General features: G+C 47.3%; 20 non-coding genes across 20 annotated transcripts; all 20 read right to left on the bottom strand.

Moving 5' to 3' along the window:
* Positions 1-8,266: 8,266 nt before the first annotated feature.
* Positions 8,267-8,338, bottom strand: TRNAP-UGG (transfer RNA proline (anticodon UGG)). Its single transcript has one exon. It is a non-coding gene; the product is annotated as a tRNA-Pro (tRNA).
* An 87-nt stretch (positions 8,339-8,425) lies between these two features.
* On the bottom strand, positions 8,426-8,497 carry TRNAP-UGG (transfer RNA proline (anticodon UGG)). The gene has a single exon. It is a non-coding gene; the product is annotated as a tRNA-Pro (tRNA).
* A 246-nt stretch (positions 8,498-8,743) lies between these two features.
* On the bottom strand, positions 8,744-8,815 carry TRNAP-AGG (transfer RNA proline (anticodon AGG)). Its single transcript has one exon. It is a non-coding gene; the product is annotated as a tRNA-Pro (tRNA).
* Positions 8,816-9,061: 246 nt separating this feature from the next.
* On the bottom strand, positions 9,062-9,133 carry TRNAP-UGG (transfer RNA proline (anticodon UGG)). The gene has a single exon. It is a non-coding gene; the product is annotated as a tRNA-Pro (tRNA).
* A 564-nt stretch (positions 9,134-9,697) lies between these two features.
* TRNAP-UGG (transfer RNA proline (anticodon UGG)) lies at positions 9,698-9,769 on the bottom strand. The gene has a single exon. It is a non-coding gene; the product is annotated as a tRNA-Pro (tRNA).
* A 246-nt stretch (positions 9,770-10,015) lies between these two features.
* On the bottom strand, positions 10,016-10,087 carry TRNAP-UGG (transfer RNA proline (anticodon UGG)). The gene has a single exon. It is a non-coding gene; the product is annotated as a tRNA-Pro (tRNA).
* A 246-nt stretch (positions 10,088-10,333) lies between these two features.
* TRNAP-AGG (transfer RNA proline (anticodon AGG)) lies at positions 10,334-10,405 on the bottom strand. The gene has a single exon. It is a non-coding gene; the product is annotated as a tRNA-Pro (tRNA).
* An 87-nt stretch (positions 10,406-10,492) lies between these two features.
* TRNAP-AGG (transfer RNA proline (anticodon AGG)) lies at positions 10,493-10,564 on the bottom strand. The gene has a single exon. It is a non-coding gene; the product is annotated as a tRNA-Pro (tRNA).
* Positions 10,565-12,063: 1,499 nt separating this feature from the next.
* TRNAP-UGG (transfer RNA proline (anticodon UGG)) lies at positions 12,064-12,135 on the bottom strand. Its single transcript has one exon. It is a non-coding gene; the product is annotated as a tRNA-Pro (tRNA).
* Positions 12,136-12,222: 87 nt separating this feature from the next.
* On the bottom strand, positions 12,223-12,294 carry TRNAP-UGG (transfer RNA proline (anticodon UGG)). The gene has a single exon. It is a non-coding gene; the product is annotated as a tRNA-Pro (tRNA).
* A 246-nt stretch (positions 12,295-12,540) lies between these two features.
* Positions 12,541-12,612, bottom strand: TRNAP-CGG (transfer RNA proline (anticodon CGG)). The gene has a single exon. It is a non-coding gene; the product is annotated as a tRNA-Pro (tRNA).
* A 1,200-nt stretch (positions 12,613-13,812) lies between these two features.
* Positions 13,813-13,884, bottom strand: TRNAP-CGG (transfer RNA proline (anticodon CGG)). Its single transcript has one exon. It is a non-coding gene; the product is annotated as a tRNA-Pro (tRNA).
* An 881-nt stretch (positions 13,885-14,765) lies between these two features.
* TRNAP-UGG (transfer RNA proline (anticodon UGG)) lies at positions 14,766-14,837 on the bottom strand. The gene has a single exon. It is a non-coding gene; the product is annotated as a tRNA-Pro (tRNA).
* Positions 14,838-15,401: 564 nt separating this feature from the next.
* On the bottom strand, positions 15,402-15,473 carry TRNAP-UGG (transfer RNA proline (anticodon UGG)). The gene has a single exon. It is a non-coding gene; the product is annotated as a tRNA-Pro (tRNA).
* A 246-nt stretch (positions 15,474-15,719) lies between these two features.
* TRNAP-CGG (transfer RNA proline (anticodon CGG)) lies at positions 15,720-15,791 on the bottom strand. The gene has a single exon. It is a non-coding gene; the product is annotated as a tRNA-Pro (tRNA).
* A 1,200-nt stretch (positions 15,792-16,991) lies between these two features.
* Positions 16,992-17,063, bottom strand: TRNAP-CGG (transfer RNA proline (anticodon CGG)). Its single transcript has one exon. It is a non-coding gene; the product is annotated as a tRNA-Pro (tRNA).
* Positions 17,064-24,369: 7,306 nt separating this feature from the next.
* Positions 24,370-24,442, bottom strand: TRNAL-CAG (transfer RNA leucine (anticodon CAG)). Its single transcript has one exon. It is a non-coding gene; the product is annotated as a tRNA-Leu (tRNA).
* An 87-nt stretch (positions 24,443-24,529) lies between these two features.
* Positions 24,530-24,601, bottom strand: TRNAP-UGG (transfer RNA proline (anticodon UGG)). Its single transcript has one exon. It is a non-coding gene; the product is annotated as a tRNA-Pro (tRNA).
* A 405-nt stretch (positions 24,602-25,006) lies between these two features.
* Positions 25,007-25,078, bottom strand: TRNAP-CGG (transfer RNA proline (anticodon CGG)). Its single transcript has one exon. It is a non-coding gene; the product is annotated as a tRNA-Pro (tRNA).
* Positions 25,079-25,324: 246 nt separating this feature from the next.
* On the bottom strand, positions 25,325-25,396 carry TRNAP-UGG (transfer RNA proline (anticodon UGG)). The gene has a single exon. It is a non-coding gene; the product is annotated as a tRNA-Pro (tRNA).
* Between the last annotated feature and the right edge of the window lie 18 nt (positions 25,397-25,414).

The following is a 25,414-nucleotide window of genomic DNA, read 5'->3' on the forward strand; positions in this document are numbered from 1 at the left end:
GTGCTCAAGATCTAAATATCGTGCATAACCCGTTGAAGTCTCCTCCATAAAACTGGTCGGCAAAACATTCATCGCGGGGTTCGTCCGGGATTTGAACCCGGGACCTCTCGCACCCGAAGCGAGAATCATTCCCCTAGACGAATGGACCACGTTATTTTGTGGTCAAGATGTAAATATCATACCTAACCCGTTGAACTTTCCTCCATAAAACTGGTCGGCAAAAACACTCATCGCAGGGTCCGTCTTGGATTTGAACCCGGGACCTCTCGCACCCGAAGCAAGAATCATACCCCTAGACCAACGGACCACGCTGTTATGTGCTCAAGATCTAAATATCGTGCATAACCCGTTGAAGTCTCCTCCATAAAACTGGTCGGCAAAAACATTCTTCGCGGGGTCCGTCCGGGATTTGAACCCGGGACATCCCCCCCCAAAGTGAGAATCATACTCCTAGACCAACGAACGACGTTTAGTTGTGCTTAAGATGTAAATATGTTGACTAACCCGTTGAAGTCTCCTCCATTAAAATGGTCGGCAAAAACACTCATCGCGGGGTCCGCCCGGGATTTGAACCCGGGACCTCTCGCACCCTAAGCGAGAACCATACCCCAAGACCAACGGACCAAGTGATACTGTGCTGACGATCTCAATATCGTGCAAATCCCGTTGAAGTCTCAATCATAAATCTGGTCGGCAAAAACATTCTTCGCGGGGTCCGTCCGGGATTTGAACCCGGGACCTCTCGCACCCGAAGCAAGAATCATACCCCTAGAATAACAGAAGACGCTATCTAGTGCTCAAGATGTAAATATCGTGCCTACGCCTATGCAGTCTACTCCATAAAGCTGGTCGGCAAAAACATTCATTGCGGGGTCCGTCCGGGATTTGAACCCGGGATCTCTCGCACCCGAAGCAAGAATTGTTTTTTTTTATAAAATCTTTATTCACATGTCTAAAACGATTCAATACAAATATAACAATTTTATGTGATCATAGCGGGTACGAAAATAAAAGAGGAAATGTCTCTATCGTTAAAAAATAAATAATTTCGACATTTATAATGATAAATATTGCAATTACCGAAAAACTATATTTAATAGATTATTCATGATAACGTCAGACGGAGTATCCATATTTAGTGTTCTTTGCTTATTCCGACATTCTCTTTTTAATATTGCGTGGACTTTTTTTAGAAATATGACATCCTGAAATACAGTTTCATTAAAGGAACATTGACAACGATACATCCAAATTTCTCGTTTAAAAATTGCACTTAATAAATTTACAACTTTCCAAAAAATAACAGGTTTTTTTAAATCAGTAGTTATCTCGCCAAAAATTATAAAAGAGTTTCGAGTTTTTGTAGGACTACCGAATAAGTCCCGGGAAAGGTCCAAGACGGCACAGAACAACCAAGTCCACCATTGCGACACCACGGGACACTCCACGAAAAGATGTTCTACAGTTTCGGAGCCGGTTTGACAAAAGGGACATCGAGAGTCCGGGACCACGAGACCGTGCACTAAACGTGATTTTACTGGAAATCCCTGATGGATCAGTCGAAGATTCGTGGCAGAAAGGGAAGGGCCCAAAAAGTTGGAACGGACGAATTTCCAACGAACACGGCAGATAGGGCCACCGAAAAAGCGACGCCAACGCTCCTCGCCGCTGGACTCAGTAGATAAACCGGTCGCGAAAGTATCGTAAATAAACTTGACCGAAAGAGCGAATTTGATCATTTCACCATTGGCATTTACAACCGATAACCCGAAATTAGGCGCGACAGGAAAACGGCGCGGTTTCATCACACCCCGCGCAATCTTAGTTGCCCAGGCAGGAGGAATAGCAGCGATAAGTTCTTTATAGAGGTCCATCGTTTTGGACTGCGACATTCTGATTATCGAATCCTCGGTAGCATCGATGATCGCTTGCTGTGCTAAAAAACCTGGAACGTACTCGTAACACAAATCACGAATGGTCCGGAAACCAGCACGAGAAAAGTATTGACATTCGAGACGACCGAATCGCGACAAGCTCAATCGCGGATTCAGGAAGAGTGGTTCATCCAAAAAGTCCGAGAGAGGGGGAAAAATCCATCCGCTGAGATGAGAATAATCATCCCAAGCGCGAAGCATTGAAACGTACCGATCGGGAAGACCGGCAGCACGACGCGAGTCAATAGTTAATCGGAAGACTTGAATGCCAAGTTGCAAATCGCCCCCATAGTGGTCAAGGATCACTGAATAAAGGTCCCGATAGTAATCCGAAGTAGCGTCTTCAAACAGAGTAAGGATTTCGCGAACGCGAAAAGCTTTGACTTTTGTTGGGATATCCACGAGGCCGAAACCCCCAAAAAACGTTGGCCGAACGAGAGTGTCATACGCGACAAGGTGAGGACCGGTTCCCCTAATAAATGATAAAATGGCGGCTTGAAATTGGCTGAGCCAAAACCGAGAAATGTCGACCGCTTTTAAGATATGCCAAAGCGTAGACGCAGCCAAAACGTTAACCACTAAGACTTTCCCAATGATAGATAGAGGACGACCCTTCCAAGAACGTAAGACGCGACAAAACTTTCTGTACCGCTCTTCCCACTGAAGTTGAGGTAAATTGGCATAGTCATAGTCAATCCAAATGCCGAGAATCTTCAAAGGTGCACTTGAGATAGTTATACCACGCAAGACGAGAAGATCCCGACCGTGATAAAGACCAAGCCATTTCGCTTGACACTTCGCTGGGTTTAATTTAGCACCCGAAGCCCGACCAAAATCCGAAAGAATTTCGCATATCGGAGGGATAGCAGTCTCAGATGTAGATACGATAGTAGTGTCATCCATATGTTGAAAGAGTTTCGGCAAAAGCGAATGAGCAGAGAGACGGAGTGCCGGTATTGTGTCGTGGCGATTCACCGCGCTAAACAATGGTTCCGAAGCTAATATATACAGCAATGGGCTGAGTGGGCAACATTGACGAACCGAGCGACCCAACGAGAACAGAGGAGTTAAATGACCGTTGATTTTGACACAGGCCTTGGAACCCGCGATAAAAGCTTGAATCCACCGGCAGAAGAAAGGGCCAAACCCCATCGAGGCTAATAATGTGAATAAAAACGGCCAAGACACCCGATCGAAAGCTTTCAAGAGGTCCAACTGTACGAGAATACCACCTTCCCCACGAATCCGCAGAAGCTCCGTTACATCCGACAAAGTCCTTGTAGTGAAAGAATGTCCCGACCGCGAACCGCTCCCGTCTGAGTCGGTGACGTAATATTTGGTAACAGTCGAGCGAGCCGAAGCGCGAAAACCTTGGATAAAATTTTATAGTCCGTGTTTAACAATGTAATAGGACGCCAATTTTTTAAAAGCGACAAGTCACCAGCTTTCGACACAAGAACTATTAGACCAACTTTCATATTGGTGGAATGTGCCCATGGTCGCGGATAGTTTGAACAATACCGAGATATTCGTTTTTGATTAGAGGGAGAAAAAAGCGCCAAAACTCCACAGTTAAACCGTCAAGACCCGGACTCTTATTGTTCTTCATAGAACCCAAGGCGTGTTCGATTTCCCCCCAAGCAACCGGTTGCTCAAGGGCAGAGCTATCAACGGCATCAACACGGTTACGGACTAGGTCAGTAAAACGGTGACACTGTTCCTCGCAGATAGGCTCGTTGGTATAAAGGGCATTGTAAAACTCGAATATTTCGTTACGGATAAGAACGCCGTCACGTAACACCTCACCAGAGCTAGAAACCAAACGACCAATTGACTTAATGCCCTGGCGGTGGGTCTCCAAACGCAAAAAATAACGCGTAGGTCTTTCTCCCAATTCTTGAAAATCTGCCTTCGCGCGAAGAACCTGGCCCCGAATTACCCCAGCATCGAAATCCGCCAGCGACTGCTTCGCTACTAACAATTCCGACAGGCAGCTCAGATCATTGGCGAAACGCGCCACGAGACCCGAAATCCGCTCTATCAGAGCAGACCGCGAATTCCGTAACTTCTGAGCGCGAACTTTACCATAGAAGATAGCGTAGTCCTTGATAGTGACTTTAAGGTTCTCGTACCAGCCAAATATGTTCTCGCGGTACTCTATAGTGTCGCGACTCCGATTAACAATACGCTGGATGCCGTTCCGAAAGCGATCCTCTTCCAGTAAAGTAGAATTAAATGCCCAAACCCCAGGACCGCGTTGAACCCCACTAGGATCAAAAACAAGAGACACGGCTTTATGATCGGAAAAAGAGATGGGCGAAATGAGACATCGTGAACAATTATGGGCATCCGTAGGGCGGGTAAATATATAATCAATACGTGACATTACAAAGTTCCCGTACACGAAACCCGAACGCGTGTAATCAAAGTGATCTTGGTGAGACGCCCGCCAGGGATCATGAAGATCCAGTCCCACCGACCACAATTTAAGTGACGAAGGCTGACAAACAGGGCGGGCCTTCGAAGCAGGGCGGTGATCGAGATTATAGCTTAAAACATCGTTAAAATCGCCCGCAATAATCGGACGAGGTAAAATAGAGCACCATAATTTCGCAGTAGACATAAAAGCTGTTCGCGCCGATGCGTCATTCGGCGCGTAGATATTCGCAAAATCCAAAGGTAAATCGTCAACGAGCGCGGAGACAGATAAAAAACGCCCGCAACCACTACGAAAAACCCGCGAAGGAATAATGTCAAGGCCGGCACGGAAACATGTCGCTACGCCGCAAAAAGTGGTAACTGGATCATTATCCCAAAAAACACGCCCACGAAAAATGTCCCGAAAAACTCCCACGTGCTCATTCGTCCAATGGGTCTCCTGTAGGAAAACCACGTCGTACGCGCCTATAAAAACAAGAAGTTCCCTCATCTTGTCTAGGTTCCGAAGACCGTTGACGTTAACTGTTACGATTCTTAGCGGCATGATGCGAGTTGGGGATGGGGGTAACAACACTTGGAAGCGACTTCGATGCGGGAGTGTCCGAAGAATTAGTCTTCGGATCCTTGGAAACTACATTCGTCTTCTTAGGTGGAGGTTGTCGTTTTTCAGCGTCCGACCCACCAGTAAAAGGCAGGACTCGTTTACCCGAGTCCTTCACGCTAGGAGCTACTTCATTTTTCTCCACGTCGTCACCACCCTTGGCGGCACCAGTATCATTAGGCATATGTACATCCTGAACATTATGATCGTTAGAGCGATAATTACCGAGAATTCCGGAACTGGCTTCATCGTCAGTCTCCCTCGACTCAATGATCGTAAACCGAGTGGGGCAGACCCGAGCCATATGGCCCTGCTTCTTACATCGAAAACAAATAAAAGATGGGCATTCCTTGTAGAGGTGGCTGGATGAAAGACACCCATTACAAACTTTACTCTGGGAGTTATGACGAACTCGGTAAAAAGTCTCCCGACCAAGAACGTCCTTTATTTTTAAGCCGTACGGTAAGGAACTAACGCATTCGGCAAGACGAAAATTGACCGACCGGAGACCAAAATAAACACCTTCGTCATTTTATCACGACCCGTTAACTTTCGGGAGTGATCATCTTGTTATTTTTCTACTTTTTATCGTTTTTTCTGCAGTATAGCCATCTAGGGACCACTCATATTGTTTTTTGTTTCATTTCATTTCTCTGGCCTATTCTGGCAGCCCCGTAGCTTTTTGGTTATTTACACCCCCCCCCCCCCCGATAAGATAAGGGGTCATCTAATCATCTAGTATAAAAAGCCAAGCCAGCTTTATTCAATACTCAGTTTTTCTCCAGCTTTTGTTTTAATCGTTTCTTCAAGTATGATCAGAATGTGGTGTACGGCATTCGGTGACGCGATTCGACGTGAAGGTTAAAAGTGCACGGTACTTGTGCGGGTATTTCGGTCGAATTCGTGGTTGTGCGCGATGACTTTGGTGTAAAAGTTATGTGCGGCTCCTTCCTGGGAGGTTACTTGAAGAGCGATAAGTACTTTTGAACATTTCCTTTATAAATTTCTTTATTTCGTTTAAATGTATTGTATAAACTGAAACTCTTATGTCCCGACCTAATTTCCTGCGAGTTTAGCAGACGATTATAAGCCACCCCTTTTGTTAAACCAGAAACCCCGTAGATTGATTCTTTTGTTCAACTGTCAGAGCAGCCACACTCCTTGACTATCTAGTCTATCAAAATCTTCTACATCCGTAATTAATATTTAAATTGGTATTGTTAAACTATTTTAATTTATGTCAGGCTAATCAAAGCCAGTTTATTTATATTTATTTAGTTAATATTACCAACCACAGTACTCTATTTTATATATATATTTATTTATCGTAATCCCCAGGCCCACCATAGCCGCGAGGTGATAATTCCTTTAAATTAGGTAAGATAAATTATTTAAGATTTATATATATATAAGAATAATAACCGTGAAACCAAGTTCAAATAAAAGAGTTCCTATTTTGCATAATTAAGTTGATTTCATTTACCTACTCAGTGACAATACCGACTCTAAGGATCCCGAACAAATAAATTCGATACATACGGCACGGGGAAATAAGTATTTAAATTTCCCTCGAGTTTAGTGCGTGGGTCAGATTCTCAAGGTTACAATTGGAACTTTTTGAATCTTCCCTCCCTTCCAATCTCCACGACTCCCCTAACCCCCCCCCCTGAAAGTTATAGTGTCGTAATAATTTTTACGCCAAAGTATTTCCCCTTTAATCTCGCATAATAAGCTCTCCAATTTTTCTTTAACAGCCTCATCACTCACAAATTCTGGTAAGCCAAAGATATTAACAATGACTGTCTTCCTCGCAATCGCAGACACATCAAAACGCTTGTCTCCCACCTGAAGATCAGCATCCAGACAAAGATCGGCGTCATCCTGGCGAAAGAAGGTGACGTAATAGCCACCGTCCGTAGCAACAACCGACGAAACCGAATTAGGCCCGTAATCCAAAATACATGCCGTCAATATTTCCTGCTGCGAAACTTCTTTAACTTCACACTCCACAGAAACGGAGCGCTTTAAAATATCCATCCTGGATTTCAGAAGAAAACCCAGGAGGGCACGAAAAACGAAAAGTAAACTGCGCGAATTAGTAAATTTTAAATTAAGCAAACAAAATGTTAGAAAAAGAACCGAAACTAAGGCTTAGCGAGAAGACGAGGAGAGCAAAGAAAAAGAACCGCACTCTCCAAAAAACCAAACGCGAATCCCCCCAAAGCGAGAATCATACCCCTAGGCCAACGTACCACGTTACATTGTGGTCAAGATGTAAATATGGTGCCTAACCCGTTGAAGTCTCCTCCATAAATCTGGTCGGCAGAAATACTCTTCGCGGGGTCCGTCCGGGATTTGAGACCGGGACCTCTCGCACCTAAAGCGAGAATCATACCCCTAGACCAACGGACCACGTTACATTGTGGTCAAGATGTAAATATCGTGCCTAACCCGTTGAAGTCTCCTCCATAAAACTGGTCGGCAAAAACATTCATCGCGGGGTCAGTCCGGGATTTGAACCCGGGACCTCTCGCACCCAAAGCGAGAATCATACCCCAAGACCAACGGACCAAGTGGTTTTGTGCTGACGATCTAATTGTCGTGCATAACCCGTTGAAGTCTCATCCATAAATCTGGTCGGCAAAAACATTCTTCGTGATGTCCGTTTAGAATTTGAACACAGGACCTCTCATACCTTAAGCGATAATATACCCCTAGACCAACGGACCACGTAATCTTCTGCTCAAGATGTAAATATCGTGCCTAACCCGTTGAAGTCTCCTCCATAAATATGGTCGGCAAAAAGATTCTTCGCGGGGTCCGTCCGGGATTTGAACCCTGAACCTCTCGCACCCGAAGCGAGAAACATACCCCTAGACCAAGGGACCACGTGGTTTTGCGTTGACGATGTAAATATCGTGCATAACCCGTTGAAGTCTCTTCCATAAATCTGGTCGGCAAAAACATTCTTCGTGATGTCCGTTTAGAATTTGAACACAGGACCTCTCATACCTTAAGCGATAATATACCCCTAGACCAACGGACCACGTAATCTTCTGCTCAAGATGTAAATATCGTGCCTAACCCGTTGAAGTCTCCTCCATAAATATGGTCGGCAAAAAGATTCTTCGCAGGGTCCGTCCGGGATTTGAACCCGGGACCTCTCGCACCCGAAGCAAGAATCATACCCCTAGACCAACGAATCACGCTGTTAAGTGCTCTAGATCTAAATATCGTGCATAACCCGTTGAAGTCTCCTCCATAAAACTGGTCGGCAAAAACATTCATCGCGGGGTCCGTCCGGGATTTGAACCCGGGACCTCTCGCACCCAAAGCGAGAATCATACCCCTAGACCAACGGACCACGTTACGTTGGGGTCAAGATGTAAATATGGTGCCTAACCCGTTGAAGTCTCCTCCGTAAATCTGGTTTTCATAAATATTCTTCGCTGGGTCCGTCCGGGATTTGAACCCGGGACCTCACGCACCCAAAGCGAGAATCATACCCCTAGACCAACGGACCAAGTGCTTTTGTGCTGACGATCTAATTATCGTCCATAACCCGTTGAAGTCTCTTCCATAAATCTGGTTGGCATAAATATTCTTCGCAGGGTCCGTCCGGGATTTGAACCCGGGACCTCTCGCACCCAAAGCGAGAAACATACCCCTAGACCAACGGACCACGTTGATATGTGCTCAAGATGTAAATATCGTGCAAAACCCGTTGAAGTCTCATCCATAAATCTGGTTGGCAAAAACAATCTCCGCGGGGTCCGTCCGGGATTTGAAACCGGGACCTCTCGCACCCTAAGCGAGAATCATACCCCTAGACCAACGGACCACGTTACATAGTGGTCAAGATGTAAATATCGTGCCTAACCCGTTGAAGTCTCCTCCATAAATCTGGTTGGCAAAAACATTCTTCGCGGGGTCCGTCCGGGATTTGAAACCGGGACCTCTCGCACCCTTAGCGAGAATCATACCCCTAGACCAACGGACCACGTTACATAGTGGTCAAGATGTAAATATCGTGCCTAACCCGTTGAAGTCTCCTCCATAAAACTGGTCGGCAAAAACATTCATCGCGGGGTCCGTCCGGGATTTGAACCCGGGACCTCTCGCACCCAAAGCGAGAATCATACCCCTAGACCAACGGACCACGTTCCCATGTGCTCAAGATGTAAATATGGTGCCTAACCCGTTGAAGTCTCTTCCATAAATCTGGTTAGCATAAATATTCTTCGCGGGGTCCGTCCGGGATTTGAACCCGGGACCTCTTGCTCCCAAAGCGAGAATCATACCCCTAGTCCAACGGACCACGTTCCCATGTGCTCAAGATGTAAATATGGTGCCTAACCCGTTGAAGTCTCCTCCACAAATCTGGTTGGCACAAACATTCTTCGCTGGGTCCGTCCGGGATTTGACACCGGGACCTCTCGCACCCAAAGCGAGAATCATACCCCTAGACCAACGGACCACGTTCCCATGTGCTCAAGATGTAAATATGGTGCCTAACCCGTTGAAGTCTCTTCCATAAAACTGTTCATCAAAAACACTCTTCGCGGGGTCAGTCTTGGATTTGAACCTGGGACCTCTCGCACCTAAAGCGAGTATCACACCGCTTGAATAACAGCCCACGCTATCTAGTGCTCAAGATGTAAATATCGTGCCTAAGCCCCTGAAGTCTCCTCCATAAAACTGGTCGGCAAAAACATTCATCGCGGGGTCCGTCCGGGATTTGAACCCGGGACCTCTCGCACCCAAAGCGAGATTCATACCCCTAGACCAACGGACCACGTTACATTGGGGTCAAGATGTAAATATGGTGCCTAACCCGTTGAAGTCTCCTCCATAAATCTGGTTTTCATAAATATTCTTCGCTGGGTCCGTCCGGGATTTGAACCCGGGACCTCTCGCACCTAAAGCCTGAAACATACCCCTAGACCAACGGACCACGTTCCCATGTGCTCAAGATGTAAATATGGTGCCTAACCCGTTGAAGTCTCTTCCATAAATCTGGTTGGCATAAATATTCTTCGCGGGGTCCGTCCGGGATTTGAACCCGGGACCTCTTGCACCCAAAGCGAGAATCATACCCCTAGACCAACGGACCACGTTACATGGTTGTCAAGATGTAAATATGGTGCCTAACCCGTTGAAGTCTCTTCCATAAATCTGGTTGGCATAAATATTCTTCGTGGTGTTCGCCCGGGATTTGAACCCGGGACCTCTCAAACCCGAAGCGAGAATCATACCCCTAAACGAACGGACCACGTTACATTGTGGTCAAGATGTAAATATCGTGCCTAACCCATTGAAGTCTCCTCCATAAAACCGGTCGGCAAAAACATTCATCGTGGGGTCCGTCCGGGATTTGAACCCGGGACCTCTCGCACCCTAAGCGAGAATCATACCCCTAGACCAACGGACCACGTTGATATGTGCTCAAGATATAAATATCGTGCAAAACCCGTTGAAGTCTCCTCCATAAATCTGGTTGGCAAAAACATTCTTCGCGGGGTCCGTCCGGGATTTGAAACCGGGACCTCTCGCACCCTAAGCGAGAATCATACCCCTAGACCAACGGACCACGTTACATAATGGTCAAGATGTAAATATCGTGCCTAACCCGTTGAAGTCTCTTCCATAAATCTGGTTGGCATAAATATTCCTCGCGGGGTCCGTCCGGGATTTGAACCCGGGACCTCTTGCACCCAAAGCGAGACCAACGGACCACGTTACATTGTGGTCAAGATGTAAATATGGTGCCTAACCCGTTGAAGTCTCTTCCATAAATCTGGTTGGCATAAATATTATTCGCGGGGTCCGTGCGGGATTTGAACCCGGGACCTCTCGCACCCAAAGCGAGAAACATACCCCTAGACCAACGGACCACGTTCCCATGTGCTCAAGATGTTAATATGGTGCCTAACCCGTTGAAGTCTCTTCCATAAAACTGGTCGGCAAAAACACTCTTCGCGGGGTCCGCCCGGGAATTGAACCCGGGACCTCTCGCACCCGAAGCAAGAATCATACCCCTAGACGAATGGACCACGTTACATTGTGGTCAAGATGTAAATATTGTGCCTAACCTGATGAAGTCTCCTCCATAAAACTGGTCGGCAAAAACACTCATCGCAGGGTCCATCTTGGATTTGAACCCGGGACCTCTCGCACCTAAAGCGAGAATCATACCCCTAGAATAACAGACCACGCTATCTATTGCTCAAGATGTAAATATCGTGCCTACGCCTATGAAGTCTACTCCATAAAACTGGTCGGCAAAAATATTCATATCGGGGTCCGTCCGGGATTTGAACCCGGAACCTCTCGCACCCGAAGCAAGAATCATACCCCTAGACCAACGGATCACGTTGGTCGGTGGTCAAGATCTAAATATCGTGCATAACCCGTTGAACTTTCCCCCATAAATCTGGTCGGCAGAAATACTCATCGCGGGGTCCGCCCGGGATTTAACGTGGTACTTCTCGCACCCTAAGCGAGAATCATACCCCTAGACCAAAGTACCACACTTGTGCTCAAGATGTAAATATGGTGCCTAACCCGTTGAAGTCTCCTCCATAAATCTGGTCAGCAAAAACATTCATCGCGGGGTTCGTCCGGGATTTGAACCCGGGACCTCTCGCACCCGAAGCGAGAATCATTCCCCTAGACGAATGAACCACGTTATCGTTTGCTCAAGAAGTAAATATCGTGCCTAACCCGTTGAACTTTCCTCCATAAAACTGGTCGGCAAAAACACTCATCGCGGGATCCGCCTTGGATTTGAACCTGGGACTTCTCGCACCCAACTCGATAATCATACCCCTAGACCAACGGACCACGCTATCTTTTGCTCAAGAAGTAAATATCGTGCCTAACCCGTTGAAGTCTTCTCCATAAAACTGGTCGGCAAAAACATTCATCGCGGGGTTCGTCCGGGATTTGAACCCGGGACCTCTCGCACCCTAAGCGAGAACCATACCCCAAGACCAACGGACCAAGTGGTAACGTGCTGACGATCTCAATATCGTGCAAAACCCGTTGAAGTCTCATCCATAAATCTGGTCGGCAAAAACATTAATCGCGGGGTCCGTCCGGGATTTGAACCCGGGACCTCTAGCACCCAAAGCGAGAATCATACCCCTAGACCAACGGACCACGTTATCTTTTGCTCAAGAAGTAAATATCGTGCCTAACCCGTTGAAGTCTCCTCCATAAATCTGGTCGGCAAAAACATTCTTCGCGGGGTCCGTCCGGGATTTGAACCCGGGACCTCTTGCACCCAAAGCGAGAATCATACCCCTAGACCAACGGACCACGTTACATTGTTGTCAAGATGTAAATATGGTGCCTAACCCGTTGAAGTCTCTTCCATAAATCTGGTTGGCATAAATATTCTTCGTGGTGTCCGCCCGGGATTTGAACCCGGGACCTCTCTAACCCGAAGCGAGAATCATACCCCTAAACGAACGGACCACGTTATCTTTTGCTCAAGTAGTAAATATCGTGCCTAACCCGTTGAAGTCTCCTCCATAAATCTGGTCGGCAAAAACATTCTTCGCGGGGTCCGTCCGGGATTTGAACCCGGGACCTCTCGCACCCGAAGCAAGAATCATACCCCTAGACCAACGGTCCACGTTGCATTGTGGTCAAGATGTAAATATTGTGCCTAACCTGATGAAGTCTCCTCCATAAAACTGTTCGGCAAAAACACGCATCGCAGGGTCCGTCTTGGATTTGAACCCGGGACCTCTCGCACCCAAAGCGAGAATCATACCCCTAGACCAACGGACCAAGTGGTTTTGTGCTGACGATCTAATTATCGTGCATAACCCGTTGAAGTCTCTTCCATAAATCTGGTTGGCATAAATATTCTTCGCAGGGTCCGTCCGGGATTTGAACCCGGGACCTCTCGCACCCGAAGCAAGAATCATACCCCTAGACCAACGAATCACGCTGTTAAGTGCTCAAGATCTAAATATCGTGCATAACCCGTTGAAGTCTCCTCCATAAAATTGGTCGGCAAAAACATTCTTCGCGGGGTCCGTCCGGGATTTGAACCCGGGACCTCTTGCACCCAAAGCGAAAATCATACTCCTAGACCAACGAACCACGTTCAGTTGTGCTTAAGATGTAAATATGTTGACTAACCCGTTGAAGTCTCCTCCATAAAACTGGTCGGCAAAAACACTCATCACGGGGTCCGCCCGGGATTTGAACCCGGGACCTCTCACACCCGAAGCGAGAATCATACCCCTAGACCAACGCACCACGTTATCGTTTGCTCAAGAAGTAAATATCGTGCCTAACCCGTTGAACTTTCCTCCATAAAACTGGTCGGCAAAAACACTCATCACGGGATCCGCCTTGGATTTGAACCTGGGACTTCTCGCACCCAAAGCGAGAATCATACCCCTAGACCAACGGACCACGTTATCTTTTGCTCAAGAAGTAAATATCGTGCCTAACCCGTTGAAGTCTTCTCCATAAAACTGGTCGGCAAAAACATTCATCGCGGGGTTCGTCCGGGATTTGAACCCGGGACCTCTCGCACCCGTAGCGAGAATCATTCCCCTAGACGAATGGACCACGTTATTTAGAGGTCAAGATATAAATATTGTGCCTAACCTGATTTAGTCTCCTCCATAAAACTGGTCTGCAAAAACACTCATCGCGGGGTCCGTCCGGGATTTGAACCAGGGACTTCTCGTACCCAAAGCGAGAATCATACCCCTAGAACAACGGACCACGTTATCTTTTGCTCAAGAAGTAAATATCGTGCCTAACCCGTTGAAGTCTCCTCTATAAATCTGGTCGGCAAAAACATTCTTCGCGGGGTCCGTCCGGGATTTGAACCCGGGACCTCTCGCACCCGAAGCAAGAATCATACCCCTAGACCAACGGACCACGTTGCATTGAGGTCAAGATGTAAATATCGTGCCTAACCCGTTGAACTTTCATCCATAAATCTGGTCGGCAGAAATACTTTTCGCGGGGTCCACCCGGGATTTGACCCCGGGCCCTCTCGCACCCAAAGCGACAATCATACTCCTAGACCAACGAACCACGTTCAGTTGCGCTTAAGATGTAAATATGTTGACTAACCCGTTGAAGTCTCCTCCATAAAACTGGTCGGCAAAAACACTCATCGCGGTGTCCGTCTTGGATTTGAAACTTGGACTTCTTGCACCCAAAGCGAGAATCATACCCCTGGACCAACGCACCACGTTATCTTTTGCTCAAGAAGTAAATATCGTGCCTAACCCGTTGAAGTCTCCTCCATAAAACTGGTCGGCAAAAACAGTCATCGCGGGGTCCGTCTTGGATTTGAACCTTGGACTTCTCGCACCCGAAGCGAGAATCATTCCCCTAGACGAATGGACCACGTTACATTGTGGTCAAGATGTAAATATCGTGCCTAACCCGTTGAACTTTCATCCATAAATCTGGTCGGCAGAAATACTTTTCGCGGGGTCCACCCGGGATTTGACCCCGGGACCTCTCGCACCCAAAGCGAGAATCATACTCCTAGACCAACGAACCACGTTCAGTTGCGCTTAAGATGTAAATATGTTGACTAACCCGTTGAAGTCTCCTCCATAAAACTGGTCGGCAAAAGCACTCATCGCGGGGTCCGCCCGGGATTTGAACCCGGAACTCTCGCACCCTAAGCGAGAACCATACCCCTAGACCAACGGACCAAGTGGTATTGTGCTGACGATCTCAATATAGTGCAAAACCCGTTGAAGTCTCATCCATAAATCTGGTCGGCAAAAACATTCATCGCGGGGTCCGTCCGGGATTTGAACCCGGGACCTCTCGCACCCAAAGCGAGAATCATACCCCTAGACCAACGGACCACGTTCCCATGTGCTCAAGATGTAAATATGGTGCCTAACCCGTTGAAGTCTCTTCCATAAATCTGGTTAGCATAAATATTCTTCGCGGGGTCCGTCCGGGATTTGAACCCGGGACCTCTTGCACCCAAAGCGAGAATCATACCCCTAGTCCAACGGACCACGTTCCCATGTGCTCAAGATGTAAATATGGTGCCTAACCCGTTGAAGTCTCCTCCACAAATCTGGTTGGCACAAACATTCTTCGCTGGGTCCGTCCGGGATTTGACACCGGGACCTCTCGCACCCAAAGCGAGATTCATACCCCTAGACCAACGGACCACGTTACATTGGGGTCAAGATGTAAATATGGTGCCTAACCCGTTGAAGTCTCCTCCATAAATCTGGTTTTCATAAATATTCTTCGCTGGGTCCGTCCGGGATTTGAACCCGGGACCTCTCGCACCCAAAGCCTGAAACATACCCCTAGACCAACGGACCACGTTCCCATGTGCTCAAGATGTAAATATGGTGCCTAACCCGTTGAAGTCTCTTCCATAAATCTGGTTGGCATAAATATTCTTCGCGGGGTCCGTCCGGGATTTGAACCCGGGACCTCTTGCACCCAAAGCGAGAATCATACCCCTAGACCAACGGACCACGTTACATTGTTGTCAAGATGTAAATATGGTGCCTAACCCGTTGAAGTCTCTTCCATAAATCTGGTTGGCATAAATATTCTTCGTGGTGTCCGCCCGGGATTTGAACCCGGGACCTCTCTAACCCGAAGCGAGAATCATACCCCTAAACGAACGGACCACGTTATCTTTTGCTCAAGTAGTAAATATCGTGCCTAACCCGTTGAAGTCTCCTCCATAAATCTGGTCGGCAAAAACATTCTTCGCGGGGTCCGTCCGGGATTTGAACCCGGGACCTCTCGCACCCGAAGCAAGAATCATACCCCTAGACCAACGGTCCACGTTGCATTGTGGTCAAGATGTAAATATTGTGCCTAACCTGATGAAGTCTCCTCCATAAAACTGTTCGGCAAAAACACGCATCGCAGGGTCCGTCTTGGATTTGAACCCGGGACCTCTCGCACCCAAAGCGAGAATCATACCCCTAGACCAACGGACCAAGTGGTTTTGTGCTGACGATCTAATTATCGTGCATAACCCGTTGAAGTCTCTTCCATAAATCTGGTTGGCATAAATATTCTTCGCAGGGTCCGTCCGGGATTTGAACCCGGGACCTCTCGCACCCGAAGCAAGAATCATACCCCTAGACCAACGAATCACGCTGTTAAGTGCTCAAGATCTAAATATCGTGCATAACCCGTTGAAGTCTCCTCCATAAAATTGGTCGGCAAAAACATTCTTCGCGGGGTCCGTCCGGGATTTGAACCCGGGACCTCTTGCACCCAAAGCGAAAATCATACTCCTAGACCAACGAACCACGTTCAGTTGTGCTTAAGATGTAAATATGTTGACTAACCCGTTGAAGTCTCCTCCATAAAACTGGTCGGCAAAAACACTCATCACGGGGTCCGCCCGGGATTTGAACCCGGGACCTCTCACACCCGAAGCGAGAATCATACCCCTAGACCAACGCACCACGTTATCGTTTGCTCAAGAAGTAAATATCGTGCCTAACCCGTTGAACTTTCCTCCATAAAACTGGTCGGCAAAAACACTCATCACGGGATCCGCCTTGGATTTGAACCTGGGACTTCTCGCACCCAAAGCGAGAATCATACCCCTAGACCAACGGACCACGTTATCTTTTGCTCAAGAAGTAAATATCGTGCCTAACCCGTTGAAGTCTTCTCCATAAAACTGGTCGGCAAAAACATTCATCGCGGGGTTCGTCCGGGATTTGAACCCGGGACCTCTCGCACCCGTAGCGAGAATCATTCCCCTAGACGAATGGACCACGTTATTTAGAGGTCAAGATATAAATATTGTGCCTAACCTGATTTAGTCTCCTCCATAAAACTGGTCTGCAAAAACACTCATCGCGGGGTCCGTCCGGGATTTGAACCAGGGACTTCTCGTACCCAAAGCGAGAATCATACCCCTAGAACAACGGACCACGTTATCTTTTGCTCAAGAAGTAAATATCGTGCCTAACCCGTTGAAGTCTCCTCTATAAATCTGGTCGGCAAAAACATTCTTCGCGGGGTCCGTCCGGGATTTGAACCCGGGACCTCTCGCACCCGAAGCAAGAATCATACCCCTAGACCAACGGACCACGTTGCATTGAGGTCAAGATGTAAATATCGTGCCTAACCCGTTGAACTTTCATCCATAAATCTGGTCGGCAGAAATACTTTTCGCGGGGTCCACCCGGGATTTGACCCCGGGACCTCTCGCACCCAAAGCGACAATCATACTCCTAGACCAACGAACCACGTTCAGTTGCGCTTAAGATGTAAATATGTTGACTAACCCGTTGAAGTCTCCTCCATAAAACTGGTCGGCAAAAACACTCATCGCGGTGTCCGTCTTGGATTTGAAACTTGGACTTCTTGCACCCAAAGCGAGAATCATACCCCTGGACCAACGCACCACGTTATCTTTTGCTCAAGAAGTAAATATCGTGCCTAACCCGTTGAAGTCTCCTCCATAAAACTGGTCGGCAAAAACAGTCATCGCGGGGTCCGTCGTGGATTTGAACCTTGGACTTCTCGCACCCGAAGCGAGAATCATTCCCCTAGACGAATGGACCACGTTACATTGTGGTCAAGATGTAAATATCGTGCCTAACCCGTTGAACTTTCATCCATAAATCTGGTCGGCAGAAATACTTTTCGCGGGGTCCACCCGGGATTTGACCCCGGGACCTCTCGCACCCAAAGCGAGAATCATACTCCTAGACCAACGAACCACGTTCAGTTGCGCTTAAGATGTAAATATGTTGACTAACCCGTTGAAGTCTCCTCCATAAAACTGGTCGGCAAAAGCACTCATCGCGGGGTCCGCCCGGGATTTGAACCCGGGACCTCTCGCACCCTAAGCGAGAACCATACCCCTAGACCAACGGAGCAAGTGGTATTGTGCTGACGATCTCAATATAGTGCAAAACCCGTTGAAGTCTCATCCATAAATCTGGTCGGCAAAAACATTCATCGCGGGGTCCGTCTGGGATTTGAACCCGGGACCTCTAGCACCCGAAGCGAGAATCATACCCCTAGACGAATGGACCACGTTATATCGTGGTCAAGATGTAAATATCGTGCCTAACCCGTTGAAGTCTCCTTTATAAAACTGGTCGGCAAAAACACTCATCGCAGGGTCCGTCTTGGATTTGAACCCGGGACCTCTCGCACCTAAAGCGAGAATCATACCCTTAGAATAACAGACCACGCTATCTAGTGCTCAGGATGTAAATATTGTGTCTACGCCTATGAAGTCTACTCCATAAAACTGGTCGGCAAAAACACTCTTCGCGGGGTCCGTCCGGGATTTTACCCCGGGAAGTCTCGCACCCTAAGCGAGAATCATACCCCTAGACGAATGACCACGTTATTGTGTGGTCAAGATGCAAATATTGTGCCTAACCTGATGAAGTCTCCTCCATAAAACTGGTCGGCAAAAACACTCTTCGCGGGGTCCGTCCGGAATTTTTACCCGGGACCTCTCGCACCAGAAGCGAGAATAATACCCCAAGACCAACAGCCCGCGTTAGTTAATGCTAAAGATGTAAATATCATGCCTAACCCGTTGAATTCTCCTCCATAAATCTGGTCGGCAAAAACACTCATCGCAGGGTCCGCCTTGGATTTGAACCCGGGACCTCTCGCACCCGACGCAAGAACCATACCCCAAGACCAACGGACCAAGTGGTATTGTGCTGACGATCTCAATATCGTGCAAAACCCGTTGAAGTCTCATCCATAAATCTGGTTGGCAAAAAAATTCATCGCGGGGTCCGTCCTGGATTTGAACCCGGGACCTCTAGCACCCGAAGCGAGAATCAAACCCCTAGAATAACAGACCACGCTATCTAGTGCTCAGGATGTAAATGTCGTGCCTACGCCTATGAAGTCTACTCCATAAAACTGGTCGGCAAAAACATTCATTGCGGTGTCCGTCCGGGATTTGAACCCGGGACCTCTCGCACCCGAAGCAAGAATCATACCCCTAGAATAACAGAAGACGCTATTTAGTGCTCAAGATGTAAATATCGTGCCTACGCCTATGCAGTCTACTCCATAAAGCTGGTCGGCAAAAACATTCATTGCGGGGTCCGTCCGGGATTTGAACCCGGGATCTCTCGCACCCGAAGCAAGAATTGTTTTTTTTTTATAAAATCTTTATTCACATGTCTAAAACGATTCAATACAAATATAACAATTTTATGTGATCATAGCGGGTACGAAAATAAAAGAGGAAATGTCTCTATCGTTAAAAAATAAATAATTTCGACATTTATAATGATAAATATTGCAATTACCGAAAAACTATATTTAATAGATTATTCATGATAACGTCAGACGGAGTATCCATATTTAGTGTTCTTTGCTTATTCCGACATTCTCTTTTTAATATTGCGTGGACTTTTTTTAGAAATATGACATCCTGAAATACAGTTTCATTAAAGGAACATTGACAACGATACATCCAAATTTCTCGTTTAAAAATTGCACTTAATAAATTTACAACTTTCCAAAAAATAACAGGTTTTTTTAAATCAGTAGTTATCTCGCCAAAAATTATAAAAGAGTTTCGAGTTTTTGTAGGACTACCGAATAAGTCCCGGGAAAGGTCCAAGACGGCACAGAACAACCAAGTCCACCATTGCGACACCACGGGACACTCCACGAAAAGATGTTCTACAGTTTCGGAGCCGGTTTGACAAAAGGGACATCGAGAGTCCGGGACCACGAGACCGTGCACTAAACGTGATTTTACTGGAAATCCCTGATGGATCAGTCGAAGATTCGTGGCAGAAAGGGAAGGGCCCAAAAAGTTGGAACGGACGAATTTCCAACGAACACGGCAGATAGGGCCACCGAAAAAGCGACGCCAACGCTCCTCGCCGCTGGACTCAGTAGATAAACCGGTCGCGAAAGTATCGTAAATAAACTTGACCGAAAGAGCGAATTTGATCATTTCACCATTGGCATTTACAACCGATAACCCGAAATTAGGCGCGACAGGAAAACGGCGCGGTTTCATCACACCCCGCGCAATCTTAGTTGCCCAGGCAGGAGGAATAGCAGCGATAAGTTCTTTATAGAGGTCCATCGTTTTGGACTGCGACATTCTGATTATCGAATCCTCGGTAGCATCGATGATCGCTTGCTGTGCTAAAAAACCTGGAACGTACTCGTAACACAAATCACGAATGGTCCGGAAACCAGCACGAGAAAAGTATTGACATTCGAGACGACCGAATCGCGACAAGCTCAATCGCGGATTCAGGAAGAGTGGTTCATCCAAAAAGTCCGAGAGAGGGGGAAAAATCCATCCGCTGAAATGAGAATAATCATCCCAAGCGCTAAGCATTGAAACGTACCGATCGGGAAGACCGGCAGCACGACGCGAGTCAATAGTTAATCGGAAGACTTGAATGCCAAGTTGCAAATCGCCCCCATAGTGGTCAAGGATCACTGAATAAAGGTCCCGATAGTAATCCGAAGTAGCGTCTTCAAATAGAGTAAGGATTTCGCGAACGCGAAAAGCTTTGACTTTTGTTGGGATATCCACGAGGCCGAAACCCCCAAAAAACGTTGGCCGAACGAGAGTGTCATACGCGACAAGGTGAGGACCGGTTCCCCTAATAAATGATAAAATGGCGGCTTGAAATTGGCTGAGCCAAAACCGAGAAATGTCGACCGCTTTTAAGATATGCCAAAGCGTAGACGCAGCCAAAACGTTAACCACTAAGACTTTCCCAATGATAGATAGAGGACGACCCTTCCAAGAACGTAAGACGCGACAAAACTTTCTGTACCGCTCTTCCCACTGAAGTTGAGGTAAATTGGCATAGTCATAGTCAATCCAAATGCCGAGAATCTTCAAAGGCGCACTTGAGATAGTTATACCACGCAAGACGAGAAGATCCCGACCGTGATAAAGACCAAGCCATTTCGCTTGACACTTCGCTGGGTTTAATTTAGCACCCGAAGCCCGACCAAAATCCGAAAGAATTTCGCATATCGGAGGGATAGCAGTCTCAGATGTAGATACGATAGTAGTGTTATCTATATGTTGAAAGAGTTTCGGCAAAAGCGAATGAGCAGAGAGACGGAGTGCCGGTATTGTGTCGTGGCGATTCACCGCGCTAAACAATGGTTCCGAAGCTAATATATACAGCAATGGGCTGAGTGGGCAACATTGACGAACCGAGCGACCCAACGAGAACAGAGGAGTTAAATGACCGTTGATTTTGACACAGGCCTTGGAACCCGCGATAAAAGCTTGAATCCACCGGCAGAAGAAAGGGCCAAACCCCATCGAGGCTAATAATGTGAATAAAAACGGCCAAGACACCCGATCGAAAGCTTTCAAGAGGTCCAACTGTACGAGAATACCACCTTCCCCACGAATCCGCAGAAGCTCCGTTACATCCGACAAAGTCCTTGTAGTGAAAGAATGTCCCGACCGCGAACCGCTCCCGTCTGAGTCGGTGACGTAATATTTGGTAACAGTCGAGCGAGCCGAAGCGCGAAAACCTTGGATAAAATTTTATAGTCCGTGTTTAACAATGTAATAGGACGCCAATTTTTTAAAAGCGACAAGTCACCAGCTTTCGACACAAGAACTATTAGACCAACTTTCATATTGGTGGAATGTGCCCATGGTCGCGGATAGTTTGAACAATACCGAGATATTCGTTTTTGATTAGAGGGAGAAAAAAGCGCCAAAACTCCACAGTTAAACCGTCAAGACCCGGACTCTTATTGTTCTTCATAGAACCCAAGGCGTGTTCGATTTCCCCCCAAGCAACCGGTTGCTCAAGGGCAGAGCTATCAACGGCATCAACACGGTTACGGACTAGGTCAGTAAAACGGTGACACTGTTCCTCGCAGATAGGCTCGTTGGTATAAAGGGCATTGTAAAACTCGAATATTTCGTTACGGATAAGAACGCCGTCACGTAACACCTCACCAGAGCTAGAAACCAAACGACCAATTGACTGAATGCCCTGGCGGTGGGTCTCCAAACGCAAAAAATAACGCGTAGGTCTTTCTCCCAATTCTTGAAAATCTGCCTTCGCGCGAAGAACCTGGCCCCGAATTACCCCAGCATCGAAATCCGCCAGCGACTGCTTCGCTACTAACAATTCCGACAGGCAGCTCAGATCATTGGCGAAACGCGCCACGAGACCCGAAATCCGCTCTATCAGAGCAGACCGCGAATTCCGTAACTTCTGAGCGCGAACTTTACCATAGAAGATAGCGTAGTCCTTGATAGTGACTTTAAGGTTCTCGTACCAGCCAAATATGTTCTCGCGGTACTCTATAGTGTCGTGACTCCGATTAACAATACGCTGGATGCCGTTCCGAAAGCGATCCTCTTCCAATAAAGTAGAATTAAATGCCCAAACCCCAGGACCGCGTCGAACCCCACTAGGATCAAAAACAAGAGACACGGCTTTATGATCGGAAAAAGAGATGGGCGAAATGAGACATCGTGAACAATTATGGGCATCCGTAGGGCGGGTAAATATATAATCACTACGTGACATTACAAAGTTCCCGTACACGAAACCCGAACGCGTGTAATCAAAGTGATCTTGGTGAGACGCCCGCCAGGGATCATGAAGATCCAGTCCCACCGACCACAATTTAAGTGACGAAGGCTGACCAACAGGGCGGGCCTTCGAAGCAGGGCGGTGATCGAGATTATAGCTTAAAACATCGTTAAAATCGCCCGCAATAATCGGACGACGTAAAATAGAGCACCATAATTTCGCAGTAGACATAAAAGCTGTTCGCGCCGATGCGTCATTCGGCGCGTAGATATTCGCAAAATCCAAAGGTAAATCGTCAACGAGCGCGGAGACAGATAAAAAACGCCCGCAGCCACTACGAAAAACCCGCGAAGGAATAATGTCAAGGCCGGCACGGAAACATGTCGCTACGCCGCAAAAAGTGGTAACTGGATCATTATCCCAAAAAACACGCCCACGAAAAATGTCCCGAAAAACTCCCACGTGCTCATTCGTCCAATGGGTCTCCTGTAGGAAAACCACGTCGTACGCGCCTATAAAAACAAGAATTTCCCTCATCTTGTCTAGGTTCCGAAGACCGTTGACGTTAACTGTTACGATTCTTAGCGGCATGATGCGAGTTGGGGAGGGGGGTAACAACACTTGGAAGCGACTTCGATGCGGGAGTGTCCGAAGAATTAGTCTTCGGATCCTTGGAAACTACATTCGTCTTCTTAGGTGGAGGTTGTCGTTTTTCAGCGTCCGACCCACCAGTAAAAGGCAGGACTCGTTTACCCGAGTCCTTCACGCTAGGAGCTACTTCATTTTTCTCCACGTCGTCACCACCCTTGGCGGCACCAGTATCATTAGGCATATGTACATCCTGAACATTATGATCGTTAGAGCGATAATTACCGAGAATTCCGGAACTGGCTTCATCGTCAGTCTCCCTCGACTCAATGATCGTAAACCGAGTGGGGCAGACCCGAGCCATATGGCCCTGCTTCTTACATCGAAAACAAATAAAAGATGGGCATTCCTTGTAGAGGTGGCCGGATGAAAGACACCCATTACAAACTTTACTCTGGGAGTTATGACGAACTCGGTAAAAAGTCTCCCGACCAAGAACGTCCTTTATTTTTAAGCCGTACGGTAAGGAACTAACGCATTCGGCAAGACGAACCTTGACCGACCGGAGACCAAAATAAACACCTTCGTCATTTTTACGCCAAAGTATTTCCCCTTTAATCTCGCATAATAAGCTCTCCAATTTTTCTTTAACAGCCTCATCACTCACAAATTCTGGTAAGCCAAAGATATTAACAATGACTGTCTTCCTCGCAATCCCAGACACATCAAAACGCTTGTCTCCCACCTGAAGATCAGCATCCAGACAAAGATCGGCGTCATCCTGGCGAAAGAAGGTGACGTAATAGCCACCGTCCGTAGCAACAACCGACGAAACCGAATTAGGCCCGTAATCCAAAATACATGCCGTCAATATTTCCTGCTTCGAAACTTCTTTAACTTCACACTCCACAAAAACGGAGCGCTTTAAAATATCCATCCTGGATTTCAGAAGAAAACACAGGAGGGCACGAAAAACTAAAAATAAACTGCGCGAATTAGTAAATTTTAAATTAAGCAAACAAAATGTTAGAAAAAAAACCGAAACTAAGGCTTAGCGAGAAGACGAGGAGAGCAAAGAAAAACGAACCGCACTCTCCAAAAAACCAAACGTGACAGCCGGGATTTGAACCCGGGACCTCTCGCACCCGAAGCAAGAATCAAACCCCTAGACCAACGGACCACGCTGTTATGTGCTCAAGATCTAAATATCGTGCATAACCCGTTGAAGTCTCCTCCATAAAACTGGTCGGCAAAAACATTCTTCGCGGGGTCCGTCCGGGATTTGAAACCCGGGACCTCTCGCACCTGAAGCAAGAATCATACCCCTAGACCAACGGACCACGTTGTTATGTGCTCAAGATCTAAATATCGTGCATAACCCGTTGAAGTCTCCTCCATAAAACTGGTCGGCAAAAAAATTCATCGCGGGGTCCGTCCGGGATTTCAACCCGGGACCTCTCGCACCCAAAGCGAGAGTCATACCCCTAGACCAACGGACCACGTTACATTGGGGTCAAGATGTAAATATGGTGCCTAACCCGTTGAAGTCTCCTCCATAAATCTGGTTGGCATAAATATTCTTCGCGGGGTCCGTCCGGGATTTGAACCCGGGACCTCTTGCACCCAAAGCGAGGATCATACCCCTAGACCAACGGACCACGTTACATTGTTGTCAAGATGTAAATATGGTGCCTAACCCGTTGAAGTCTCTTCCATAAATCTGGTTGGCATAAACATTCTTCGCAGGCCCCGTCCGGGATTTGAACCCGATACCTCTTGCACCCAAAGCGAGAATCATACCCCTAGACCAACGGACCACGTTACATTGTGGTCAAGATGTAAATATCGTGCCTAACCCGTTTAAGTCTCCTCCATAAATCTGGTCGGCAGAAATATTCTTCGCGAGGTCCGTCCGGGATTTAAACCCGGAACCTCTCGCACCCGAAGCGAGAATCACACCCCTAGACCAACGGACCTCGCGATCTTGCTCTGACGATGTAAATATCGTGCATAACCCGTTGATGTCTCCTCCATAAATCTGGTCGGCAGAAATACTCTTCGTGGTGTCCGCCCGGGATTTGAACCCGGGACCTCTCAAACCCGAAGCGAGAATCATACCCCTAGACGAACGGACCACGTTACATTGTGGTCAAGATGTAAATATCGTGCCTAACCCGTTGAAGTCTCCTCCATAAAACTGGTCGGCAAAAACATTCATCGCGGGGTCCGTCCGGGATTTGAACCCGGGACCTCTCGCACCCAAAGCGAGAATCATACCCCTAGACCAACGGACCAAGTGGTTTTGTGCTGAC

The sequence above is a fragment of the Leiobunum rupestre genome, chromosome 10, assembly GCF_980474605.1.
Source record: "Leiobunum rupestre chromosome 10, qqLeiRupe1.1.hap1, whole genome shotgun sequence".
NCBI lineage: Eukaryota > Metazoa > Arthropoda > Arachnida > Opiliones > Sclerosomatidae > Leiobunum > Leiobunum rupestre.